The sequence below is a fragment of the Pipistrellus kuhlii genome, unplaced genomic scaffold (genome assembly GCF_014108245.1).
Source record: "Pipistrellus kuhlii isolate mPipKuh1 unplaced genomic scaffold, mPipKuh1.p scaffold_m20_p_9, whole genome shotgun sequence".
NCBI lineage: Eukaryota > Metazoa > Chordata > Mammalia > Chiroptera > Vespertilionidae > Pipistrellus > Pipistrellus kuhlii.
Genome location: NW_023425595.1, coordinates 3,350,889 through 3,375,280, shown reverse-complemented (window position 1 = coordinate 3,375,280; position 24,392 = coordinate 3,350,889). Strand labels below are relative to the sequence as shown.

General features: G+C 44.9%; 1 protein-coding gene and 1 non-coding gene across 3 annotated transcripts in view; both read right to left on the bottom strand.

The window, feature by feature from the left end:
• TRIM44 (tripartite motif containing 44) overlaps positions 1 to 24,392 on the bottom strand; it is a 78,677-nt gene that overhangs the window by 10,177 nt on the left and 44,108 nt on the right. The gene's annotated exons all lie outside the window — the stretch shown is intronic.
• On the bottom strand, positions 12,575 to 12,710 carry LOC118713844. The gene has a single exon (XR_004986405.1). It is a non-coding gene; the product is annotated as a small nucleolar RNA SNORA29 (small nucleolar RNA).

Here is a 24,392-nt window from a genome sequence, read left to right as displayed (position 1 = left end):
TTTCTTGGCAAGTGAATAATAGAAACCAAATATTTCTCAAGTGGTTTTCTCCCACAGAAATCTTAAACATAAGCCTCAGCTACTGTATCTTACCCGATACCACAGGAAGAGGGGGACTGGATCAATAAACACTCTCTTTGCTAATCTCTAATCTCTTTATGAATGGTAAGCTTTTATTTATCTTTTTTACCACGTCCCAGATTAATTCTCAGGAGTGCTGAGTCCCATGATGACCTTGAATTGAGGTCTGGATGTTGTATTAATAGAAAGCTGGAAATTGGAAGCATACCAACTCTCAAGACCTAGTGCTATTTCTCATATCGCACAGGGTTCTGAATGTGGACTTAAGAGCTAGAAACACCTAGGTTTATGTCACAGCTTTGCCATTTACTAGCAGTGGGATTTTGAGTTAGGTATTTCTGCCTGGAAATGGAGGACAATTTAGGACCTCCTGGAAGAGTTGCCGGGAGGATTAAACAAAATTCATGTGTACAGAGCGCTTGGCTGGTACCTGGCACACAGAAAAAGCTCAGTACATTTTATAGTTATTTAGTAACATCGCACGAAGAAATCAAAGCTAAGAGGCTGGAAGTCATACAGTAAGTGGGTGGCACAGCAAGATAAACTGGAAGTGAGAATTTCTGACTCTTGAATCCACTGCCATTCCTGCAAGCCCCATTTCTCTAAGAACGCCACCCTCATTCACAAGAGCAAAGGGCTGACCCTGCTGTTACACAGGCACTGTAGGCCTTCTGTCCTTTCAATGGGTTCAAGATTCCTTCTCAAGCACAGTCCGCTGGTATTTGCTAGGCTATCTGTTAATAACGACAGTAAATTATGAAGTGGTTTATATGTGCCAACCATTGTGCTCAGATCCTTGGGAACACATCTCCCTTTCCCATTGTGCCACTAGCAGGTGCCGCTGAGTCGCTGCCTGTCCTGAGTGACAGGCGCTCAGGCCTCAAGCTTTCAATCAGGCTACACAGAAAATACTTTTCATAGCTTCAGCTGATTTGCACTCCACTCACTAGAGGAGAATCTGACTTAAATGGAGATGATACCTCCTGTCTGCCTTCAGGGAACTGAGATGAAGGTGGCCTGTGGGTCCCTGCCTAGCCCTCGCAGCTCCCGGGGCTCAGGGATTCAGCAGCCATAGAGTGACTGCGCTGGAAATGTCAGCCTTTGGAAACTGAATCTGCCCCTCACACTATTTTGTCCCCAGTGCTGGGCACTTAGGATGCGTTTGGTGGCTGGCAGGTGGGATGGCTCACAGCCTCTGGGCCTGGGGAAGGGGCTGAGCTGGTGAAGTGAAAGGTCAGTGGGAAGCTGAGCCCTCTAGGAAAGCAGACTGTTCGCCCAGGAGCACTGACAGCTTCCCACTAGAGATCACATGACGGAGACAGTGTGATGGGTCAGGGTTGTCCACTTTGGAGTTAAGACCAGGATTCCCCTCTGAGCCCTTCCGAGCTGGGTGACTGTGGCAAAGCTTTTTAACCTCCCAAAGCCCTGATTAGTCTCCAAATCCGTGAAACAGTCACTGTTCATTCACGCTTTCAGCGACTATCTTACAAACGTTCATGGAGCACCAGGAGCATGCAGCGCTGCAGCAGGTGCTGGCAGGGCAGCAGTGAGCAGCACTGGCCAGGTCCCTGTTCTTGTGGGGCTTCATTGCTAGTGAAGGCGGCAACTAACAAGTAACCGGGTAAATAACTCCAGAGAGTGGCACGTTCTCTGGAGAAAATAAAGCAGGGTGCCGGGAAAGAGAAAGATGGGTGTGTGTGTGTGTTGGGAGGCAACTCAGGAAGGGATCTACCTCTTAGGAGTAAGTATTAAATGAGATAATGGAGTGTAAAGTGTCTAACAGAATTACTAATAATGAGCACTCAACCAACTTCAACTGCATGTCACGCTCATCCCTAGTCAGTGGCTTCTTGCACCGCACAGTGGCGAGCCCCTATCACAGGCCAGGGCGGGGACATGGATGGGCTCCCTCCCTGTAAGGGGCTTACATCTGGCATAGAATATCAGACTGAGGTGTGAGAGAAGGAAGAAGTGGTACATCCCACCTGCAGAGTCAGGAAAGACTCTTCAATGTTGGCAGGTGGGCTGGTATTTCCCTGGAAGACTACGGGGCCAGAGAAGGTGAGCCAGGTGGAGGGGGCAGCTTGGACCAACTCTTGACGTTGTCCCGGGAGCTGTGAAAGCTCAGAATGACTGGAGATGGTGTGGGAAAGCACACTGATGGGAACAGAGTCTTGTCAGCAGGCCCGAGTGCTCATCTCCAGGGGTCGTGCTTGAAGTGTCTCCTAAGAAGATGGGATGCGGATGGAAAGTACCGGGATGAGAAGAGCGCCCAGGCTCCATATGGTGTCTGCCACAACTGCCAGCACTCCAAGATGGGAACAAGGGCTGTGCTTAAAATATTCACATGGCTTCTGAAGAACACGCCCAAGGCAGCACAAACAGATGTTTCAAGGAAAAAAGAAAAGCAAACACCCAGGGGAAACTCAACATAAAGCCTGTGTGGGGGTAGGCAGGCATCGGCCGCTCCAATGTGATTCTGTCTTCAGCAAGAGTCCGAAACTCAGCTTGGAACAGTGAACAGGTGCCAATGCGTGGCACTGGTGGTATGGAGTGGACAGACACTCGCAAGCTAGACTCACTTGTCTAAGAGCCTAAGGCCAGGGACAGTGAGAGGCTCTGATCTGGGAACAGAAAGCTACAAGGCGGTCTCCTGTGCCTACTCCATGCCTCAGGCATCTCTGCCAGCCGAGCGTGACCAGAGTGGACATTTGTGAAAGGGAAACATTCGGACGGGGGCCTGGTTCCCTGCCTGTTTGTTACTCTGTCCTATCTCTGCCCTTGCAGCAAACATTCTTGCAGTAAACATTCTGTGTCTCCCGAGGCAACAAAGAAAAAGGTAGGAAAGCTATCCCTCCCCTCCAAATTCTGAAAGTTAATGACACAGCCACCAGATCTGAAGAGTAGGACTCGGTCCCTATGATGCAGACAGCTGAGAAGATGAACATTACATCCAATACACAATCAGCCAATCCTAATGTCATAATTAGCTAGTTTATTAATATTAATAACAGGAAGAGAGCACAGGGGAGGCCAGAATTATAAGCAAGTTCACCTGGGACTTCACCAGGAAGTACAGCTTCACACAGCATCCTTCCTCCAAGATAATCAATACCCTTCCCTCCCCCCATCCGGTACTGGGCTCCTGGCAGGGTAGGGGGAGGTAGGCACATGTGTAGTGAAGTCTGGGTGATGTAGGGAAGGTGTTTGCCTGTCAGTCTAGCCTGAGGAACAATGGATTGGCTAGGGGTCAACCCCATCAGAGACGCACGTAATCTTGGAAGGTTAAAATCCCCAAAACAAGAGTTCCCACTTGCTTGCTCTGTGACCCCTACTCACCCGAGCACTTGGCTGCTCCTTCTCCATAGTCATGTGGCCTAAGCAGCTGCATGGCCCATGGCCCATGGCCCGTGGCCATGCAGACCCCGCACACAATGGACTGCAGCTGGGAACACAAGCTAAGCTGGCTAGATGCTGGTCTGGCCTGGACTTTAATATGGAACAGAAACTCTGGGCAGTGGCCTTAATCCTGCTCTGCTAAAGACAAGACTGGGCTTCTCCCATGGCGAGATGGACAGAGATGGGACCTTGGAGGGTAACCCTTTAATTGTGCATCATGAATAAACCTTTCCATGAAACCCCATTCTTTCGTGGGGACCTCAGGAAACTTTTCCTCATGGCACCCCAGGCACTCCCCTTGCACCGAGAACATTCCCAGAGGCTCTCCCTGGATTCCAGGTCAGTGCTGTCAGGTGAGAGAGCACTAGTCTAGCCGGAGAGAGGAAGGTGACCCAGAACACATAGGACCTTGATCACACCTAACAGGAGAGCCCCAAAGAGAAAGGAGGAAGAACTAACCCTGCAGGTCTCCATCCTGCGCATGTCTTTGCCCAGTCTCAACTGAACAAAGCCCAGGGGTCTGAATCAACGGGCTGCCTGGGCACTGGGAGAAGTAACAGAGACCCAACATGACATCATTGTCACATTCAAAAGTTCGCTCACAAGCCATTAAGCCTAAAGACCCTATCAAAGTTGTTCCGTTAGTCGAAGGTACTGACTTCTCTGGCTGAGCTCCAATGGTTAAAAATCAGTAGATGTTATGCCACAAGAGCAGCCTATAGGATCCCCATAAACCACCTGAGCAGAAATGGGTTGGGTAAGCCAGCTGTAATCTCAGAAGCTGATGGGATGAGGTGGATGGTTAAGTTTTACCAGGGGAAAAAGAATGATCATCTTTTAAGGGTCAGGGCTGGATATAAATACAGGGTGCTGAAGGAAGCAGTGAACATCAGTAAAGACACATTCTGCCTTCCTCCCAGTTTTTCCTGAAGCCACCTCTGCTGTTCACCCTCCGATGACATAATCCTACCACTTCACACCTGTTCCATCCATCTGCAGAAGAACCTGTTTACAGCTCAGTCTCCACATAAATCAGATGTCATAAGTTTATTTATGACACCTGGAAAGCGAATGTTCTCCTTTGGCCCGATTGCGGGGCCCAGGCAGAGCAGACAATCCAAACACCCCAGAGGGCACCGCGAGGATGTTTCCTTTATTACTGAGTGAGGCCCAGTAACTCTCTCGGGCTGCGTGTTGAGGCCCATCTGTCAGCATCCCCTAGGCACCCTGTTTTCCCACTCACTCATCACTTACAAGAGACTCTCAGCCTGGCTTTCCGACTGAGAGGAGCAGAAAGAACACAGAGACGGCAAAGTTTGAACCCAGTCCTTACTAAGTTCCCCCCAGGCGAACAAAACTTACTCCGTGGGCCTCAGTTTCCTCACTTGTAAATCAGAGTCCATGGTCCACAGGCTCTTTATGAATATAAAAGTATATGGCCACGGCAGATTTTCAAACGAGGAAGGTATAGACAGAGCCTGCCTATTCCATACTTTACTGCTTGTGGAATTGTTCTCTGCTTCCTTCCTGGACTAGGTGACTTCCCAGGCACTCACTTTCTGAGTCCCAATCAGAATTAAACTTTATATAGGATAGCAGGTGTATCAAATGGCTCTCCTACACCAGCATGAGAAGTTGATAAAACCTGTACAGACCTTTTGCTTTCCCCACCCACTCACTACTTCCAACATCCCACTGCGGTCTTCACTGAGCTCAGCAAGGGGAGAGGGGGGGGGGCAGGAGGGAGGGAACAACAACAAAATAAATATTTTTATCGGGAAAAGACGAGAAAATTCTTTCACCTTTTTAATTTTAAATATTATTTATTGATTTGAGAGAGGAAAGGAGAAAGATAGAAACATCAATGATAAGAATCATGGACCGGCTGCCTCCTGCATGTCCTCTGCTGGGGATTGAGCCTGCAACCCAGGCATGCACCCTGACTGGGAATCAAACCGTGAGCTCCTGGTTCATAGGTTTTCTGGTCGATGCTCAACCACAGACCCAAGCCGGCTGGGGAGTTGTTTGTTTTTTATTACATTTGCTGTGAGACAAGGAAGCCCCTGCTAAAGAGAAGTCCATTTTAGAAGAATAAGAAAAGCCTATGGAACTACTCGTTTTACGTTCAGCCAGAAGAGAAAACTCATTTCCTTCCCAAACGCTTTTCCAGTCTCTCCTAAGCCCTCCCCAGACTTCGTTGAGATGTCAATGACATATAACATTGTAGAAGTCTAAGTACAATGATCTGAGACACTTATTGTGAAATGTTTTCCACAACTAAATTTCTTCACCTCCCATAATCACCAGGCTGTTGTTATGCTGTCTGATTTCGGGCAGTGCTCTGAGCCTGGGGGGGTGCGGGGGGGGGGGGGGGGGGAGGAGTGGTGGAAGCGGCACGATTGGGGAAGGGACCTATGCTCCTCTTGCCCACTGAAGAGGATGGAAGGACCAGGCTTTGAAAAGGGGGTGTGATGCACGGTGTGGCCTAGCAATCAAGGGAACTCTGGTCCATGTGCAACGCAAGATGATCATCCACTCAGCTCTGATTTGCTGTAATTGGGCAGAATGGTCACAGCATGGCTGTAAGGCACTCTCCCTAGGGGTCAACACCAGACTCTCAAGTTGGGGGTGAGGGGACTGTAGGGGTAAAGGAGTGGCCTGAGCCCACGAATGTGACATAATTCCACACCAGAGGCTTTCTTCTCTCTCTCATTCCAGCTCCCCTCTGGTAAAGAACAGTAATGGCATTGAAATCCACAGATAATCCTTAAAGCTCTGTGGCAGCTCCAGTTCTAAACGCCCCTTCACAACTGACGGTTCTAACAGCTGCTAACAAGTCACAACAAGAACCTTTCTTGCTCCAGCTTCAAGTATCAATATCTTTTCTCTTTCTCGACCCAGATCATAACCAGCATTCAGTTTATGACCTCCATGCAGACTGGCCACTCGTCTCCCACCTGTCGGGCCAGAGTCTGGTCCTCTTGGTAGGACCGAGGGGCACCGAGAGGCCACTGTCTGTGGGAGTGGTGGGAATGGAAGGCATGCGGGCTGGGACCAGGTGAGAGCTGGAAGCAGCCTAACGAGGCACAGGTGTGCACAGTTGCCAGGAAAGCAAGGCTGGAGTTCGAGCTGGGGGAGAGGTGCAGAGCGGCGGCCTGAGTGGTGAGCCATCTCCACAAATAGGACAGCTCCTTCCGAAGGCCCAACTTCAGAAGGTCCAGGAAGGCCAGGAGGTGGGTGCAAGGTTAGCAGGAACAGAGTTTGGGCTGGAGACTGAACAGTGGTGGGCTTTGGAGGCCTCTTTAGGAAGGCCTGGCTCTGTGGTTTGTGGCAAAGGCCCATCGTGTTCAAGACCCACACAAGGTGAGCAGGAAGCACTCAGTGTGAAATCCATTTCCCTGGCATGGATCACCAGCCACCATGGTGTCTACAGGGGTGCTTCAACCCAGGGGCTGCTCCTGGGTGTGGACTGGGACCTATCACTTACAACCCTGATTAGCAGTTCTGTGTCTAAGATTTGGGCAATGAAGGCATAAGGGATCAGCATCCCCACCTCCCCACCCCCTTGTACCTGTCACCTTCCCCTGTTGAAGGCAGTTACAGGTTTAAAAAGAGTGGGGGGCAGTCTAGGCCCCCATGTAGCGGAACCTGGAGTCATGGATGTTGGCCCTATTGCGAGCAGGATGCTCCCAAGGGCATTCCGTGTCTCCTGGGTGTAGCAGAGGCATTGCTAGGATACAGCTGTCCTCGGTTCATTACCTTTGTTTTTGTTTCGTTTTGTTTTATTTGGGTTGGTGTTGCTTAAGAATGCCCGAGTTTGCCGATATCCTAATCCCTGCCTATCACACTTCTAGGCACACAGGACAGAGGATGTGAAGGCAGTGTTCAGAGCTACTCCAACTGCCTGCCAGCTGCTCAGGGCCTACCACCTTGCTTTGCTGATGCAGACCTGACCCCTGCCTTCCCAGAGGTCAGTCACAAGTTCACATCCAGCAACAAGCAGCGATACAAATGGTGTGCCTGCTGGGAATATCTTTCTAGTGTCCAGCAGCCATTAAAAGCACTTAAGGAAATCACAAAAGGGAGATGCGAGAATACTTTGGGGAGAGTCACAGGACAGGGAGGGCAGAAGAGAAAGCCTCAGCCCACCTTCTACCTTAGAGGGGCAAACAGGCTATAAAAGCAAAGTTGATGCTAAAGAATGGACATGTCTTGGGGAACTGCTGACCTGGGTATCTTTCAGCCACTCCCTGCTGGGGCCCAAACAGGTCAGGGAGCCTGGGAAACTTACTAACACTAACAGAGTAAAAGGACATTTTAAGGAATTATGCATTTTATTATTTTTTAAAACTTTTATTGAATTTATTGGGGTGTCATTGGTTAATAAAATTACATATAGGTGTCAGGTATACAATTCTGTATATTGTATTGTGTGTTCACCACTCCAAATCAAGTCTCCTTCCATTACAATTTATCCCCCTTTCCCGTCTGTCCGCCTCCCCCCATCCCTCCCTCTGGTAATCACCATACAGCTGTTTGTGTATATGAGGTTTCTTCTCTCTGTGTTTTTTTCTTTCTTAATCCCTTCACCTTTTCACCCAGCCACCCTCTGACAGCTGTATCTATGAATCTGTTGCTATTCTGTTTGTTCATTTATTTTGTTCATTAGATTCCACATATAAATGAAATCATATGGTACTTGTCTTCCTCTGGCTGGCTTATTTCACTTAGCATTACTTTCCAGGTCTGTCCATGCTGTTACAAAAGGTAAGATTTCCTTCCTTTTTTTATGGCTGAGTAGTATTCCATTGTGTAAATGTACCACAGCTTTTTTATCCACTCGTCTACTAATGGGCACTTGGGCTACTTTAAATAATGTTGCGATGAATGCAGGGTGCATATATTATTTCAAATTATGTTTTGGGTTTGTCCAGTTAAGTTCTCTGAGGCGGAATTGCTGTGTCATACCATTTTAAATTTTTTCGAGGTAACTCCATACTACTTTTCACAGTGGCTGCACCAATTTGCATTCCCACCAAGCAATTGTGTATTTAACAAGGTATTCAATGAGCATGTGTTACAGTCAGTACTTATATATATAGGCTTTCATCTAATTTGCCTTCTGTGAAGACACTGCCATGTCTAAGAAGAAGACATTATGAATCCTCGTTTAGATGTGGAAGCTAAGGTTCAGGGAGGTCAGTTATTGCCCACATTGGGGGCACAGGTCTGTCCACCTGCAAAGCCAATGTGCTTCCCACAGAAAGAGTGTGGAGCTGGGCAGTGAATCCTTGCCATCTGCACCATTCTGACTTATGGGTTGGTGGCTTGTACTCCTGGGCTAAGTGGGTACAAGTGGGGTGTCTGTCAGGCATAGTGTCCTTTCCTGTCCACCTGATTAAAGGAAAAGTAAGCTGTCTGTCTTAAATGGGCTGATGGAATCTTTCTTCAGTCTTCTAGCCGTCAATAACCATCTGAAAGGAAGTACTGGGAAAGAGCTAAGAAGACAATGTAACTTTGGGAAAGTCACTTTTCCTCTCTGAGTTTTAGTGACCTCATCTGTTAAATGGGTCCAATAAACCCTGTGTAACAGGGCAGTGGAGACACTAAACAGATATCTTATTAAGGTCCCTAATGTTGTGTTTGGCACAACATAAATATGTTATAAATGATAGCGGTTGTTGCAATTTCTGGTTTACCTCTTAGAAACGGTTTTGGAAAAGGCATAGAGTTGAAAATAATTGTTTAAGTCACAAGTTTGTTTGGAGGCTGAGAACGACTACAAATGAAGAAGGGCGAGGAAGCACAGGCAGCCTGGGTTCAGGAAAGAGAGCCACTTTCTCTAGGGTGGTCCCTTCTCTTGCTGTTGCATCATCTCAGACTGAAGCCCGGCTGTTTAGAGACAAGGAACTCCTACTACAGCTACATATGGCAGGAACCTCGAGCATTTTAAAAGTCAAAAGACAAGTGTAGGAGGAATTAATGCAAATGGCTTTGCTCCTTATTATATAGTCCCCTGAAGGTGCATTTGTTAGAACTCTCTTACGATGGGCAGCTTCTCCAGAAGGCAGTTTGGGCTGGTTCCCAGGCTTGCCTGCCAGCTTAATTGTGCCGATAGCAGTGAACAGGCTGATCCTGGGGCCTCGCCCAGGCTGCTCATTCTGACCCCCACAGGGGCACAGAGACCTACAGGTTCTGACTCAAAGCTGCTCCAGTGGTAGCTGCTCTCTGTCCACAGAACCCACAGCCCATGCTGCAGTGGAGCAGCGTCTACCTCCACCCTCATTTCTGCACCCTTTTCAGAAAGGCTTTCTGTGCTGAAGCAAGACTAACCCTGCCCCAGGGAGAGAGTAAAATGTGCTTCCAATCACAGGCCCTGGGGGAAGGGGTGAGCAGTGGGGCAGACTGCCCGGGCATGCAGAGGGCTGTTTTCTTTTAGCAAACACTGCAAGCATTATTGCCATTCGAATTTGCAATAACAGAGAATAGGAGGCTCAGAGATTCCACTCGGAGCTAGATTCATTTATGTTTTAACTAATCCCCCAAACAGTGTATTTGGTTCAATATAATTTCCTGTAAGATAGTACAGGACAAGTGTTAGTAGAGTTTTGGCATGAGGGAAGCCAAGAACAGTAACTTCTTTAAAGTTAGTGCATTGGTGCCGGGACCGGTTTGGCTCAATGGATAGAGTGTCAGCTTGGGGACTGAAGGGTCCCGGGTTTGATTCCGGTCAAGGGCATGTACCTTGGTTGCGGGCATATCCCCAGTAGGGGGTGTGCAAGAGGCAGCTGATCGATGACTCTCTCTCATCGATGTTTCTGGCTCTCTGTCTCTCTCCCTTCCTCTCTGTACAAAATCAATAAAATATATTTAAAAAATAAAAATAAAATAAAAATAAAGTTAGTGCATTGGTCTTACCAGGGCTTATATTTCTAGGTAGATTTGGCAAACTAGTTCTTTCAAGTCTGTTTTTCAGATATTGACAGCAGAGTCAGGTGACAATGAAGGCTCTGCAGACCCAGAGGGAAAGCACTCTACCAAACAGAAAAGGGCAGATATTGAAATTCCACAGCTAATTTTTCACTGTAGGTTTTTCAACAATAAAAAAGCTGTTGAGATTTAAGATCACTTAGAGCTAGAGAGAGAAGTTTTGTTCTCTTCCAAGCCAATTTTTAGAAAGGGTCATTCCTTTTTTGTTAAATGAACAACACATTTCCAGACTCACTGGTATATGTGCATGTGGCATATGTGTGTGTGCACACATACATATACACACTCACAAAGGCATAGCCATCTAATTTCAATTCTCAGCCTCTATTCTTCCTTTGATTTGCTTTGTAATTCCTGACTCAGTAATCCTAATCTGTGTAGAGCACTTTTAGTAAGGGGCAACTCCTACATTTAAAAGATTTATCTGAAATAGGTATGGCATAAAAATGTAGAATTTTTATAGAAATTTAGTAGGATACCTTTATATTCTATAAACCACAGCATCGCTGCTTCCTTTTTAATTTCCAGAACTCCTGAATGATGAATCACAATATTGGGTCTTACGGGTTATTTTCCAGGTACCCTTTCACCTCTGAGATCCCAAGCCTTGAAAAAGATACGTTTGGCATAGATATACCTAAGAAGATATCTTCTGGAGAATCCCCTATAGATAGACAGGCTAGATGTCTAGATCAGTAGTTGGCAAACTCATTAGTCAACAGAGCCAAATATCAATAATACAACAATTGAAATTTCTTTTGAGAGCCAAATTTTTTAAATTTAAACTCTTCTAAAGCCACTTCTTCAAAATAGACTCGCCTAGGCCATGGTATTTTGTAGAAGAACCACACTCAAGGGGCCAAAGAGTTGCATGTGGCTCGCAAGCTGCAGTTTGCTGACCTTGGATCTAGAGCATTCTGGCCCACATGTTGTTTCAAACATGGGGAAGGCCATTTCTTGGAGATCTGAGTACAAAGAATCTAATTCCCCCACAATCTGGCATTTCAGACCTCAACAATCAGCCCCTTGTCATAAATATGAGTTCACATCATTGATCCCAGACTGAGCACATTCTGTTCTCCAGTGGGCCTCTGTCTAACTATTCACCTCCAACCCCAAAAGGGCTACGCCAGTGTGTGGGTGACTGGCAGGGAGATTACTGGCGCTAACCACATTTGCAGCCTTACTGGCTGTGCCCATGAACACAAGATCATCTTGGGGGACCCTAAAAGCCGGTCTCTCAGTCAGCAAGGCTTTCCCTCTCCCCGCTCTAGTGAAGTCTGACTTTAATGTGTGCCCATTACCTCGGCCTACACACCCATTCACAAAGAAACCTGCTTCACAAGTTTGCCGCTATGCACAACAGATCGCCTCCACTGTGCCCTTCCAGGAAAGGGCCAACTCTTTCTCAGGCATGCACTTCCTTCTGACCAAGCGTTCTCTTTGCTGCATAAATGCAAAAACATATGCACGCACACAAGGTATCCCTCATTTCCTCTGGAGTAATGGGAGCCTGGGCAATACTTTAAGTATTCGTTTTCCAACATAAATTAGAATGGAGTATCGCAAATACCAGTGACATCTGCATGGATCCAGAATGTATTCATTATGGTCAGTGCTATTACAATGAAAGGAAATGCATTCTAATGGCAGGGCATTTGACATAATGTGTTGCTGGATTCTGCGTCCATAAAAGCCATAATGAAGAAACAGGAGCGTGGTAAATGAATTAAAAGGAGTAACATGGACACAGGGTAGCTTCAAGGGCTCTAGGCAATGTCAGTGAGAAGGCACATTCGCTCATGGAGCAACAGGGAGAAAGTTCGGATGGTTTGGAGATAGAAGAGGCAAGGAGAGCATTAGGCTGGTGTTCTGGAGAACTGAGGAACTGAGGTTTGAATTCTGGCTCTGCTATGGGCTAGCTTTGTGATCTGGGCAAGTTATGTGAGTCTCCCCTGCCACCTCACACTGGTCTTCTGTAATACCAGGGCATTCTACTTGCAGGACTGTGCAAGGAGGAAATGAGAGAATACATGGAGAGTGCTTGGCAGAGAGTGTGATGTATAATAAGCCTACAGTGTACAGGGGCTTTATTTTATTTTTTTATTTTCTATTCAGCCATTTCATATAGGAGGGGGATACAAATAAGTCCTTTATAGATCATGGCATTTTTAATCTACCCCATAAGCATAACCACTAAAATCTATTATTAGGAGAAAATGTGGTAGTCAAACCGGAAATGAAACGTTAGCTTTTGTTTTCCTTTTTGCTATCACTAAATAAAGGTACAGCTCTGGGATTTTAGGCATCACTTAGATCTCCAAATCTCAGTTTCTTCTTTTATTAAATAGAGCTAATAATACCTGCTCTACCTACTCAGAAGCTTATAATGAGGACCAAGTGAGATAAAATGTGTTTGGCAGATATTATTGGTTGTCTGACTTAGTCATTCCCAACTCACTCTCCTAGCACTCCCCTGGAGGGTAGAAGTGTTGAATATTTGCACACAAAGCTAATATTGCAGTTGGGGGTGTGTGAAGCCCAGTTCAAGGCCATGAGGCAGAAGGATAACTCTTCTGGTTTAGGAGGGTTGTTCATTGGCAAAGTGTCTACTTTTCTGATTAACAGACATCTGTCCCTTCTTCTGACCTCTTTTTTATTCCTGAAAATGTGTATACTATCCAAGGCTGCAGCCCTTTCTACATCCTAAGGCAGCAAGCATGAAGGAAAAGTTCACGGAGTCTCAGAGACACGAGGCAGTACTGACATTAGCCACTGAACCTCAGCCAGCAGTCAGTCACCTCCCTCCAAATTTATTGCATTAAACAAATAAGCTTTCCTTTGTTTAGGCTACTGATACTGGAGTTTTCTCCTCTTCAAAGCGGAACACTGTTCTGATACAGTGCATAAGTACTCTGGAGAATTAAAAGCCCTATATCTAAGTACATCATCATTTTTCTGCCAAGATATCATTCCCTGGGACCTATCTGGCTAATTTATGTATGCCCTGTAAACAGATTTAGTAAAATCTCCTCTAGGAAGCTTTCCAAGACCCTGTCCCCAGCCGGACTGGCATTCCGCCCACCCTTTGGCCATTTTAAGGTACTCCACGAACCCTCTATCAGTACATGTTATTCTGGTTTCTAATTATTCATTTACTTGTCTCTTTGCCCTACCAGTTAGTTAAAATGTCTCAACAGCAATGATCCTTATATCCATTTAAATTTGTCCTAGCACTTGGCATATGCCTGGCACACAATAGATAACTCATTAAGTATTTGTTGAAATACTGAATAAACCAACAAAAGAGTGATCTGAAAGGATGAGAAATAAACGATAAACAGCCTAGGGTGCCTTATTATCTATCCATTCATATTTTTGAAACACTGCAAATAGCTTTCTAATTCCCGTTACTGCTTTCAGGAACTCTAGACTGGGAAGCGTAGGACTAGGCAGTGATTTTTTTTTAATTGTTTTTAAAGTTATTCCACTTGACCCTTGTTTGAGTTCATGACATTCCTCTACTGATACTCCTTACATTATTTTTATGCTGTGTATTCAGTCCATACTTATCTACACAAAAATTATTTTCTTCTTTGTTGTTTTAGATCTTATCCCTTGTAATAACCAATACCTCCTAGGAATAATCCCATTTGCCACCAAAACAAATATTCACATTCCCCAGTGGCTCCCTTTCCAGGTGTCTGAGCAATGTCTGTGTGACAGGGGCTTCTGGGAATTTCCTGCTCACTCTGCCATGTCTGGGTCCTTATATCCCTGAGTGCAGAGTGTAGCTGCCAGGGGTGGGTCTATCATATGTGGCTCTCTGTGTCCCCTCTTTCTAAAGCCAGCTTGTCTCTGTGACTTGTATAGATCACAGCCTTCTTAAAGTATGATTCCTAGTCCCACTGCCAGAAAAATAATGTCAAGTAATGCAGATTATCAGTCACAATTGGCAACTCCGTTCCCCCTGCCTGCAATGCTCCAGTGCCCTTTTTTGCCTGGCTGGCTCCTTTGTTCTGCCAGGTTTTAGTTCAAAAGTGACCTTCATAACCCTCTTGAGCACCTTATCTCTAGTACCTTCTTCTCCCCAGTCCCTTCCTGTCAAATCGCCCGTTTCATTTCCATCCTAACACTGCTATCTGAGATAATTTTATTTATTTAGTGTTTTGTCCCCTTCAATCTCTTCCCACAAGAATTAACTTCCAGCAGAGAAAGGACCTCATCTCTCTTCCTTAGCAACAAGAGCTGTGCCTGGCATAATGCAGGTGCTCAAGGAGCACTTGTTGAAAATGAGTAAGAAGAGAGTGGGCAGTGTGTGTTCCCTCAGCGTTTGGCTGGCCTTGACAGAATTTCCTTTAAGGAGCGGGATTAAGGATGGGGTTGATGGCCACCACAAAAGCTCAGGGGTGTGAGGTTGGTTGGAAGGCTACCCGGAATTATAAAAAGAGCCAGAGTCCTGGCCCTGTCACTTATAAGATGTATACGAATTGGCACATATCCCTTAACCTCTCTGCGCTTCAGTTTTGTCATCTGCGTAGTGAACTGTTTCAGAGGATCAGTGCCTCTATTAAATGAGACGGTGATGGCAGAGAGTAAATAAATTAGTTCCCCTCTGCCTGTCCCTTAAGGCTGTAAAAAGAGGAAGGCCCAGAAGCCCTGGGAAAATGCCTTTTCCCATTCAGGCAGTCACCTTAGCAACTGCAGCGATCCTTCCCAGAAAAACATCAACCTGCTGTACTAGGGAGGCTAGCCCACAGGCCAGTTTTGAAGTCCTGAGTCATTCACAAGGCCCTGAGCCAGAGTCGAGCTCACAAGACTAGTAGAGATTTATTCCTCGCTCCCCAGCCTTATATGAGCTTATATTAAACTTGGGCTGCTTTTCCACAGTGTAAACGTATACATCTGCTTTCAGGCTCTTTGGGTGCTGATTCTGCCCTATCGTGTGCTCCTGGCCTCATCGAAACTAGATCATTCAAAGCCATCAAAAGCCTGCGTCCTCGGCCTGATAGAGACACTTTTGGTGCCATCACCCCTGACTGCTATGTGCCTGTTTGAACACAATTAATTCCTAACACTCAGCTCATTCTATTTATTCATTTGCTCATTCAATAAGCATCAACTGAGTGCCAAATGCCTACATGTCCAGCCCTGGCAATAAGAATCACCATATATTAGCAGTTATTCCATGGTAAACACTATGCTTGACTTACAAGCCTCAGGCCATTCATACCTCACAGGCATGATGATCTTCCCATTTTCAGACAGGAAAACTGAAGTTGAAGAGTTTACACAAATTGCCTAGGAGGGTAGTAAAAGGAGGGTCAGCACTCTACCCTAGGGTTTTTGCAACACCAAGCCCCATTCTGTTCATCACTGTACTCTAGTAAGTAGGTCTTGAACATGCACTTGGTACTTATCAGGGTGCTGGATATGTTGGAGAAGGAGAAAATAAGAGTTATGTTCTGATCAAAAGCAGGTATAAGAGCAAAGCACGGGATGTAGGATAAGAAGGATGTACTTTAATTCCTGACTCTCGCCACTGCTAGCTCTAGCTGGGCAACCTTGGATAAGTCACTTACTCTCACTCAGTTTCCTCATCAGCGTAGGATAGGGAGAGCAAATCACCTCTTAGGTTAGAATAAAGAAATGAGATGTCTGTGGGCAACCTGTAAATTGTAAAGGTACTGAATCAAGGTCAATTTTCTTGTTTCCTTGGTTATTTCTGGTAAATATTTGTTTAAATGACTTAGATGTGAACCTCATGTTGTACGTACAATTATACCCTAACAAGCACTATTATTAAAAGACTTGTGACCCATCCTATGTCACTTGTTTAGTGCTTTACACTTCTGAAGAGTGTACGGCATCACTTACATTTATTTGCATTTCTTACATACTGCCATTCACATTTGTTCTCTCACTTGACCCTTGATACAGGCAGAGTGGGTGCTATTGCTCTTAGGAGACTGAAGAGAAAACTGAGGGACGGAGAGATTCTACTGAAGGCCTGACATCACAGATCTACTCAAAGTCTTTATTAACCATCGAACTTATGAACTGTGGGAGGTGGGAAAATAAGCAGCATTTGCCAAACTTATTAGACCATGGAACCCTGGAAGAGTAGATCAACAACTCACATAATTAGTGTTCAGTCTAATATACCTGGGTAGCCCTGCATTGGGGGATTTCCATTTATAACTGCACATGCCATGCATCCTTTCAGTAGGCTGCTGAATCTTTAAGCATGCAGAGAGTCCAGCCAACACAGAACAGGTGTATGCCCTGAAATGTAGAGAGACCAATCACTGCATAGTAAGTACCATGCAGACAAAGACTGTGTCTCATTTTAATTTCTACTATAGCTCCAACATCTAGCACTGCTTGACACACAGTAGACATTTGATAGAATCCTATATTATAAAAGCCCAATATGCTAAGTGTCTGGTTATTGGTTTGACCAATTAAAGTGTAATATGCTAATGATATGCTAAGGATGCTCAACCATTCACTATGATGTGCACTGACCACCAGGGGGAAGACAGTGGACCAGTCCACCAGTTCCTATGACATGCAATGACCATCAGGGGGAGATGCTTTGACCGGTAGGTTAGCTTACTGCTAGGGTCTGGCCAGCAGATCGGGACTGAGTGAGATGGGCAGGACATGCCCTGGAGCCCTCCCATGGTCCCTCCCTGGTTGGCTAACTTCCCGTGTCCCTCCCTGACCCAATGTGCATCAGTGGGGTCTGTTGGCCTGGCCTGTGCCTTCTCACAATCCGGGACCCATCAGGGGATGTTGGAGAGCCGGTTTTGGCCCGATCCTGCAGGCCAGGCTGAGGGACCCCACTCATGCACATATTTGTGCATCAGGCCTCTAATTTGTTAAATAAGTGAATAGGGAATGAAAGTTGCAGAAATGACAGGTTCCATTGCTTTCGGAATGAGAGGCTGCACAGTTTTTCTGTTGTCAGTTATTTCAATTTCTCTATCTAGACTTCTAGACGGTGCTTAATTTATTTTCTCAGAACAAGAGACAGAGAATTGTTCCAATGGCCTTTTGCATCATGACAGTGCAGAGGAAGGTTGCCCTGCTGCTTGTTGATGAATAGCACATTAATGAGATCTCCTTGAAACAGTCCCACCTCTATTATGCAGGCAAAATTACATTTCCCGGCATAATTATTGTGTCAGTTGAGCTCCCAAATTTTGATATTAATTGGTTCACTTGCAAAAACAACATCAACATATTAGTTTGTCAAACCTCTGGGAAACTCATAGCTTTAAGCAATGAATATCAACCTATACTTCTCTTTTATTCCATCTTCTGCTTATTTCCTACCAGCCAGGACTGGGTAAGTTTTATTTCTTGCAATATGTTTTAAGAGAGTAACTAATGGGTGTCTTTAAAATGTGTTTTTTGTTTGTTTGTTTGTTTAATCATTTATTCCCTCAATCCCCTCTTTCACCTTTACCCCCTCCCCTCTAATCACCACACTGTTATCAAAGTCTATAAATTCTCTTGGTTTTTCCTCAATCTCTCCACCTACTTCCAGACCCCCAACCCCCACTTTACTTCCAAAGCTATCTGCCTGATCTCTCTCTATGAGATCTTGCTTGCTAGTTCTCTATTTTGCTTGCTAGTTCAGTTTTTAAACTATTGTACATACCACTTACACTCCTCAATCCTTCAGGCTCTGGAATGTAAGCTCTATGAGGGCCTGGACCTTGAATGTTTTGTTGAAAACTGTATTCCCAGCACCCAACGCAATGCTCGAAACAAAGTAGACTGAATAACTGCTATTTCTCCTCCTAATGAGATTCACTGTTTTAAAGTAAAATTTCTTTCCCTTTCCCCCCACCATCTATTTCTCTCTCTTTCTCGCTCTCTCTCACATATGCACACAACACACACACACACACACACACACACACACACATGTCTTGTTATATACACTATGGCATTTTTTCCCCATGAAAAAATACATGAACCATGGAAGTTTGGTTAAAATATGTCATTAGAGGAGTTTTGAACAGTCTCTTTTGTGTTGTGTAATTGTCACCAAGCTTCCCTTCCCATGCCTGATTCACCTGATCAGGGATTGAGACCCAGGGCTAGTCTCTGAGCTGTGAGTTTGATGGAGTGCAAAGACGTGATAGAATATTCTCCAACATTGCTCATTCAATAATTTTTATTTTGTGGCTAACCTTATTCTACTAGAAAAAAATATTTTTCTTTTTATTGTAAGCTGTTTATATCTACTTAAGTCTGATTTTGTTCTAGAATGGAATCATGACTTCCCTGTCAAGTAGTATAGGTTCTGTTTTATAAACACAAATCAATGAGATAATATGATTTAGCACACTGACTTACTAGCTCTGTAACCTTGGGCAAGGTATTGAACATATCAGATAAAGTCCGATATGAGATTAACAATAGCACCTTCCTCCTGGGTTGTCACTAGGATTAAATGAGAGATAATTCATGTGGAATGCTTAGCTTCTTTTCATTATTATAACCTCTGAGGGTTATAATGATAGACTAACAGCCATGATGACCAAGTATCTAAACAAATTCATCACCTCTACAAGTCATCTCTTCTTCTTTTTGGGATGTGGAGGGGCGGGGAAGAGACAAACATTGATGTATAGAGACACATGGGCTGGCTGCCTCCCACACATGCTGCAGTCTGGGGGTGGGGAGCAAAACTGCAACCCAGGTAGGAGCCTTTGACCGTAATGGAACCGGTGACCCTCTGGTGCGCAGGCCGATGCTCCAACCACTAGCCACACCGACCAGGAAGGCTGCAAGTCGTCTTTTTATTTTCTTTCTAAGAAGCCACTCTCCTGGACTCCTTTCCAGAAACTCACAACAGGTATGCTTTTTGGGTCCTGTTTTATCCCTAAGCATGAATCGTCCTGCAGAGTGTAGATAGCATTTCCGGATTGCTTCTGGCTGGGTGATGTCATTGAGGGTAATCATTTATCTGACCCCCTGCATTCCTTTGTACAGTCTATGTAACACTCCTTTCCTCATTTGGTTCCATAAAGAATCTTGGCTGGCTGGGGACTTGACCCTTCGTTTCAGTTTGTCAGAAATCCCTAAGCAGAGGGGATGAAACCTCAATCCTAGGGGCATGCTGGGCTGGAGCATCTCTGCCTGGCCTTTTCGTCTAAGCCGCTTGCTGGTGATTACTAAGTTTTCCCTTCTGAAACATTCATCCCCTCATTTCTCCCACCAACCCCATCCTAACCCCACCCCCTGTTAATTATCAGCTCTGGAATTAAATGGCTTGCCTCTCCTGCCGTTGCCATGACAACTGTTGGCCTGCACCTGTCACTGGGTGAACAGTGTCTCTATGAGAAGAGGCGATAGCAATTGCTTGCTCCACAAAAGCCAGGGAGTAAACTAATGTTTACCTGTTTGGGAAGAGCAGTTCCTGTTCATTCTACCTTAGGCATCTTCCTGGCAAGCTCCACCTCCCCTTCCTTCTCAGATAAGCTGTCTGCTAGCACTCAACAAAGAAAATGAAAATATTTTTCTGATAAAAACGCCAAATCCCTGTTGGCTTGTCACAATTCTGCCCACTAACTTTACTTATTCCAGCCAAGAGGTTAGAAGATCTGAATCTTCCTTCTCCTAAGAAAGGCAGTGTAGTACAGTAGAGGAGTTGAAAACATAGAATTTTCAGCCTGACAGATCTGGGTTCTAATTCTGGTTGAGTCACTTTGTAACTGCGTGACCATGGCTTAATCACTTTCTCTCTCTCTCTCTCTCTCTCTCTCTCTCTCTCTCTCTCTCTCTCTCTCTCTCTCTCTCTTAATTGATTTTACAGAGGAAGGGAAAGTAAGAGAGAAATATCCATGATGAGAGAGAAGCACTGATTTGCTACCTCCTGCATGTCCCACACTAGGGGTTGAGCCCACAATGTGTCCCAACCAGGAATCAAACCCTGACCTCCTGGTTCATACCGGTAGGTTGATGCTCAACCCCTGAGCCATGCTGGCTGAGCAGTTTGGTCGGTTTCCCTGGTCCTTGTCTGAGGGATAAAACACTGCATTGCCCCCAGTGTATCTATATCTTTATTGTGTCCTGAGCATCTAGACCAGGACACAACTAGCAGGCAGGGCAGCTGAGACATGCTTCTCTCCCTACCTTCCCTGGGACTCTGTCAGCTCCTCCTTCTCCACACTGTTTTTCTCACGCTCAATCTCACTTTCCTTTAAATAGAATTGATGAAACCAGAGAGACATGTACTCACCAAGGAAACAGATGCTTTTCTGTTTTACAACCGAGCTGCAACCTACGGGAACGACTGGCAGTGGTGCTAAGGAGCAGGGGAATGAGGCGTTTATGTGAAAAGCTGGTTTTCTACCCTGAAACCCCTGCTTGTGGATAAGAAATATTTCTTTTATGAACCTATATCCACTAGTACTTAGGCCCTGTGTCCAAACCAGCACAAGCACGTGAATGCTGGTGTTTGGGAAATACCTTCCCATTTTAGGGTATTGCAGTTTTGTCTTAGTCTTCGGCTACCTTCCTAAAAGGCCTGAAACATCATTGGCTAGAAACATCATAGCAGCTTGAAAATAAAGAAAGGAAAAGTACCTAACAACCAAAACAACAACGCACACCAGCTTCTGCTCCCAGCAAGTGTCATAGATGCCGGATGTGGGTTTCTGGATAAAGAGATGAATGCAATCCTTGGAAGCCATCAGGAAAATGAAATGATTTACCCCTTGCATGCCTCTCACTGGGAGGAAGTAAGAAGATGCTGGAGAGCAGCAGTTCCTTCTAAAATAAAAAAGCCCTCCTAATAACAATTTCGCTGTGGCTGCCGCAGGTCAGAGGGGCATAACCAATGACATCAAATTTACTTATTCTGAAAACACAGACTGGAGTTTTGTGACTTCCTAAAATCTATTATGCTTAGTGTCAGTTGAAAATGGCTCAGGAGACAGGCACAGAGGAAGAGAACAGGCTCAGGCCAGACTCTCCAGCTCTGCATCTAACTCAGGGACAAATGTGACATCAATTTGATCCTTTGCCTGGCTTTAAAACGTCTATAGCCTTGAAGCTATTTGGAAAATGTTGGTGTTTTAGCATTCCTTCTCTCCATTAATCTAGGAGGAACTTGGTAACGACCTTCCAAACTTGATTTTAAGTTAGAGGAAGGCAGGGGCTGTCAAAATAGGGGTAAGAATAAGATACAAATCAGACAAACAGTCCCTTTTACAACTACTTTATCTCAGTTACTAGTTTTTCCATCTAAAAGAAGAAACCAAAAGAAGACTTTCAAGGCTTCATGGCACCTTTGTCCTTTAAGTATAATGGGATGTGCTATTTGGATGGGGAACTTAGTCATAAAGGAAAGCAAGTGATATACCCATAACAATTCATCAGATGTGCCTGAGGGAAGAAGCCCATCAGATTTGGAAATCTGTCCATTCCTTCTACACAGGACAATGTTGAAGTCAAGAGGTGAATTCTAATAGGAAACAGTACCAGCGTCTTGGCATTTCAGTATGAGGTACAAAGCCCTTTGGAGAGTGGACTCACCTCTTCTCCTGCCACGTCTACTCGTGCACTTTCTCACCTTCCCCACACAGCGTGTGTACCTCCCTCCTCTGAGCCTCTCACATGCTGGTCTTGCTGCTTGAATGGCCTTCCCGCCTTTCCATGTAGAAAGGCCTACCCGTACCCATCCTTCAGAGTGGCGTACAAATGCTATATTTTCTGGTCCTCTATTCTGAATCAGTTATCCTGCTCTGTATCCAACATAATTACCATAGAGAGTCATTATAGTGCAGTGGTTAAGAGCCCGCATTCTTGAGTCACACAAGTCTGAAGGCTGGCTCTACCATATTTTTGGTGTACAACCTCGTATATGTATAGCTTCTTTGTGTCTGTTTTCTCATCTCAGATGAGAAATGTGTTAACCACTTGTTAAGATTGTTGTAAAATATAAATGAGATGATATATGTAAATGCTTAAGATACTTCCGGCACATAGCTGGCATTTAATATGCTTCTTTATAATATTTTATAATTATACCCTGTAATAATAATAATTATATTGCACTTAAATGTGCAATTAAAGCTGTTTAATTAGTTCTCTCTTTCAAACTAGACTTTGAGATCTTTAAATGCAGGAACAAAGTCTTTTATCATCTTCACATCCCCAAGGCCCAGCATGGGGCCCGACACCACAGTAGACAGTCAAACATGTTGAGCAAGTGAAAGAAAGAATTCCTCTGCAATCTTTTCTGCTTATGAAATTAGAGAACAGCTCTCCTAAAAGTGAATGTTATACTGATAAGGTCAAAGATATAAACAAGGTTAGCCTGCCACACATCACAACTATTGCTCTGGATGGCAACCAAAAGTGGGCCAGAGTAACAAACACCATAGCACACACAGTGACATCCAGGCAGGCAGATATGTTATACTGCAGGCTGCTCCTAGTTGCATTTCCTGTGTTGATGCAAATGGAATAAGCTAGAGGCCCCCTTTGGCCAAATTTCCCAACTGTGAATTGATTCTCTGGTTATATACAACCACACAAAATAAAATAAAGTTGTGATTCTCACAGGCAAATATCTGAAAATCAATTATTTTAGCAAGGAGGCTTGCTTTTATGATAAGTAGGCAGCACAATGCACGGCATGGTTTCATCCTTCATTTGGGTGAGTTTAAAAAGATAGACAACCCTCATCAGCAGTGGAAAGCAAAGCCAGCTCAGGCTCCCTAGCAGGGAGGTGTGACAGTTAAGAGACTGTGCTGAAGGCCACTAAGATGTTGGAACTCCACTTCGGTATATTGAGCAGCCCTGACACTTCCATTCCATGCACAAGTATCAGAGCCATTTTCTTTGGCTTCCAGCTAGGCCTTTTGAAATGAAGATAATGCAAAACCAAACCATCAATCTGCAATCAGAGGACAAAGGAAACTTAAGTGTACCATTGACTCAGTCCTCTTTCTTTCTCTACTAACTAGGTCATCTGAAAAAAGAAATGCCATATCTAAGAACATATGGTTATTATTTTAGGGGGGGGGTACCTACTATATAGTCCCCCCACTTTTTTAAAAAATGAAGATTTTAAAATATCTACCAAGTTATAGAATCTATAGATTTTTTTTTCTATGCCACATTTGATAAAAGACTAGATTCCTCCATATAACTATATCCCCAAAAAAACTGGGGGGAAAACTAATATTTGCAGGGAAATAAAAACAGACTAAACAGAAACAAAGAGGCTGGATGATCTGCCCAAGGTCACCGTCAGTCACAGGCAGATCAAGAATAAAGGCAGGTCAGCCCGTCCGTTTTGAGTCCCTCCTCCTTTGGAACTTGCTGCCTGTTTGATTTGTTGAATCAGCATCGGTCAGATTCACACTGATCTCAGCAGGAGCTTTTTGCCTGAATTAAATGCCAGCTCTGAAGATGAAAAATTCTACAGAAGTCCCAAGTATAGCTGTCACTATTAAAAAGCCATTTGCCTCTTATTTAAAAACAAACAAACAACAACACAGAAAATCTCAGCAGCAAATCACACTTTCATATTGATCTTGCTCCTTTCTCCTCTGAGCACAAGAGTTGAAGGGTCCTTCCCTCTGACTTCCTCCCACTACACAACAGCATTCTAGGCAGCAGACCCTGGTGCCACCCCCTCTCCTGGAATATATATTACTTCTCAGCAGGCTCCCTGCAGGAGTAGAGAAGGAGCCAATCTGTGAGGGAGCAAACACAAGATCTCCAATTATAGCACAGAGAAGATAGAAAATTGCCACCCAAAGTGTAAATTACTTTTTTTGCTTAGGAGAAAAAAAAGAATCACTCTGGGTTTCAAAGAAGATGTTGCCAAGGCGGTGATTATTCCTGTTCTGCAGATCAGGACTTTGGCTCCTCCACACTCTCCAAGA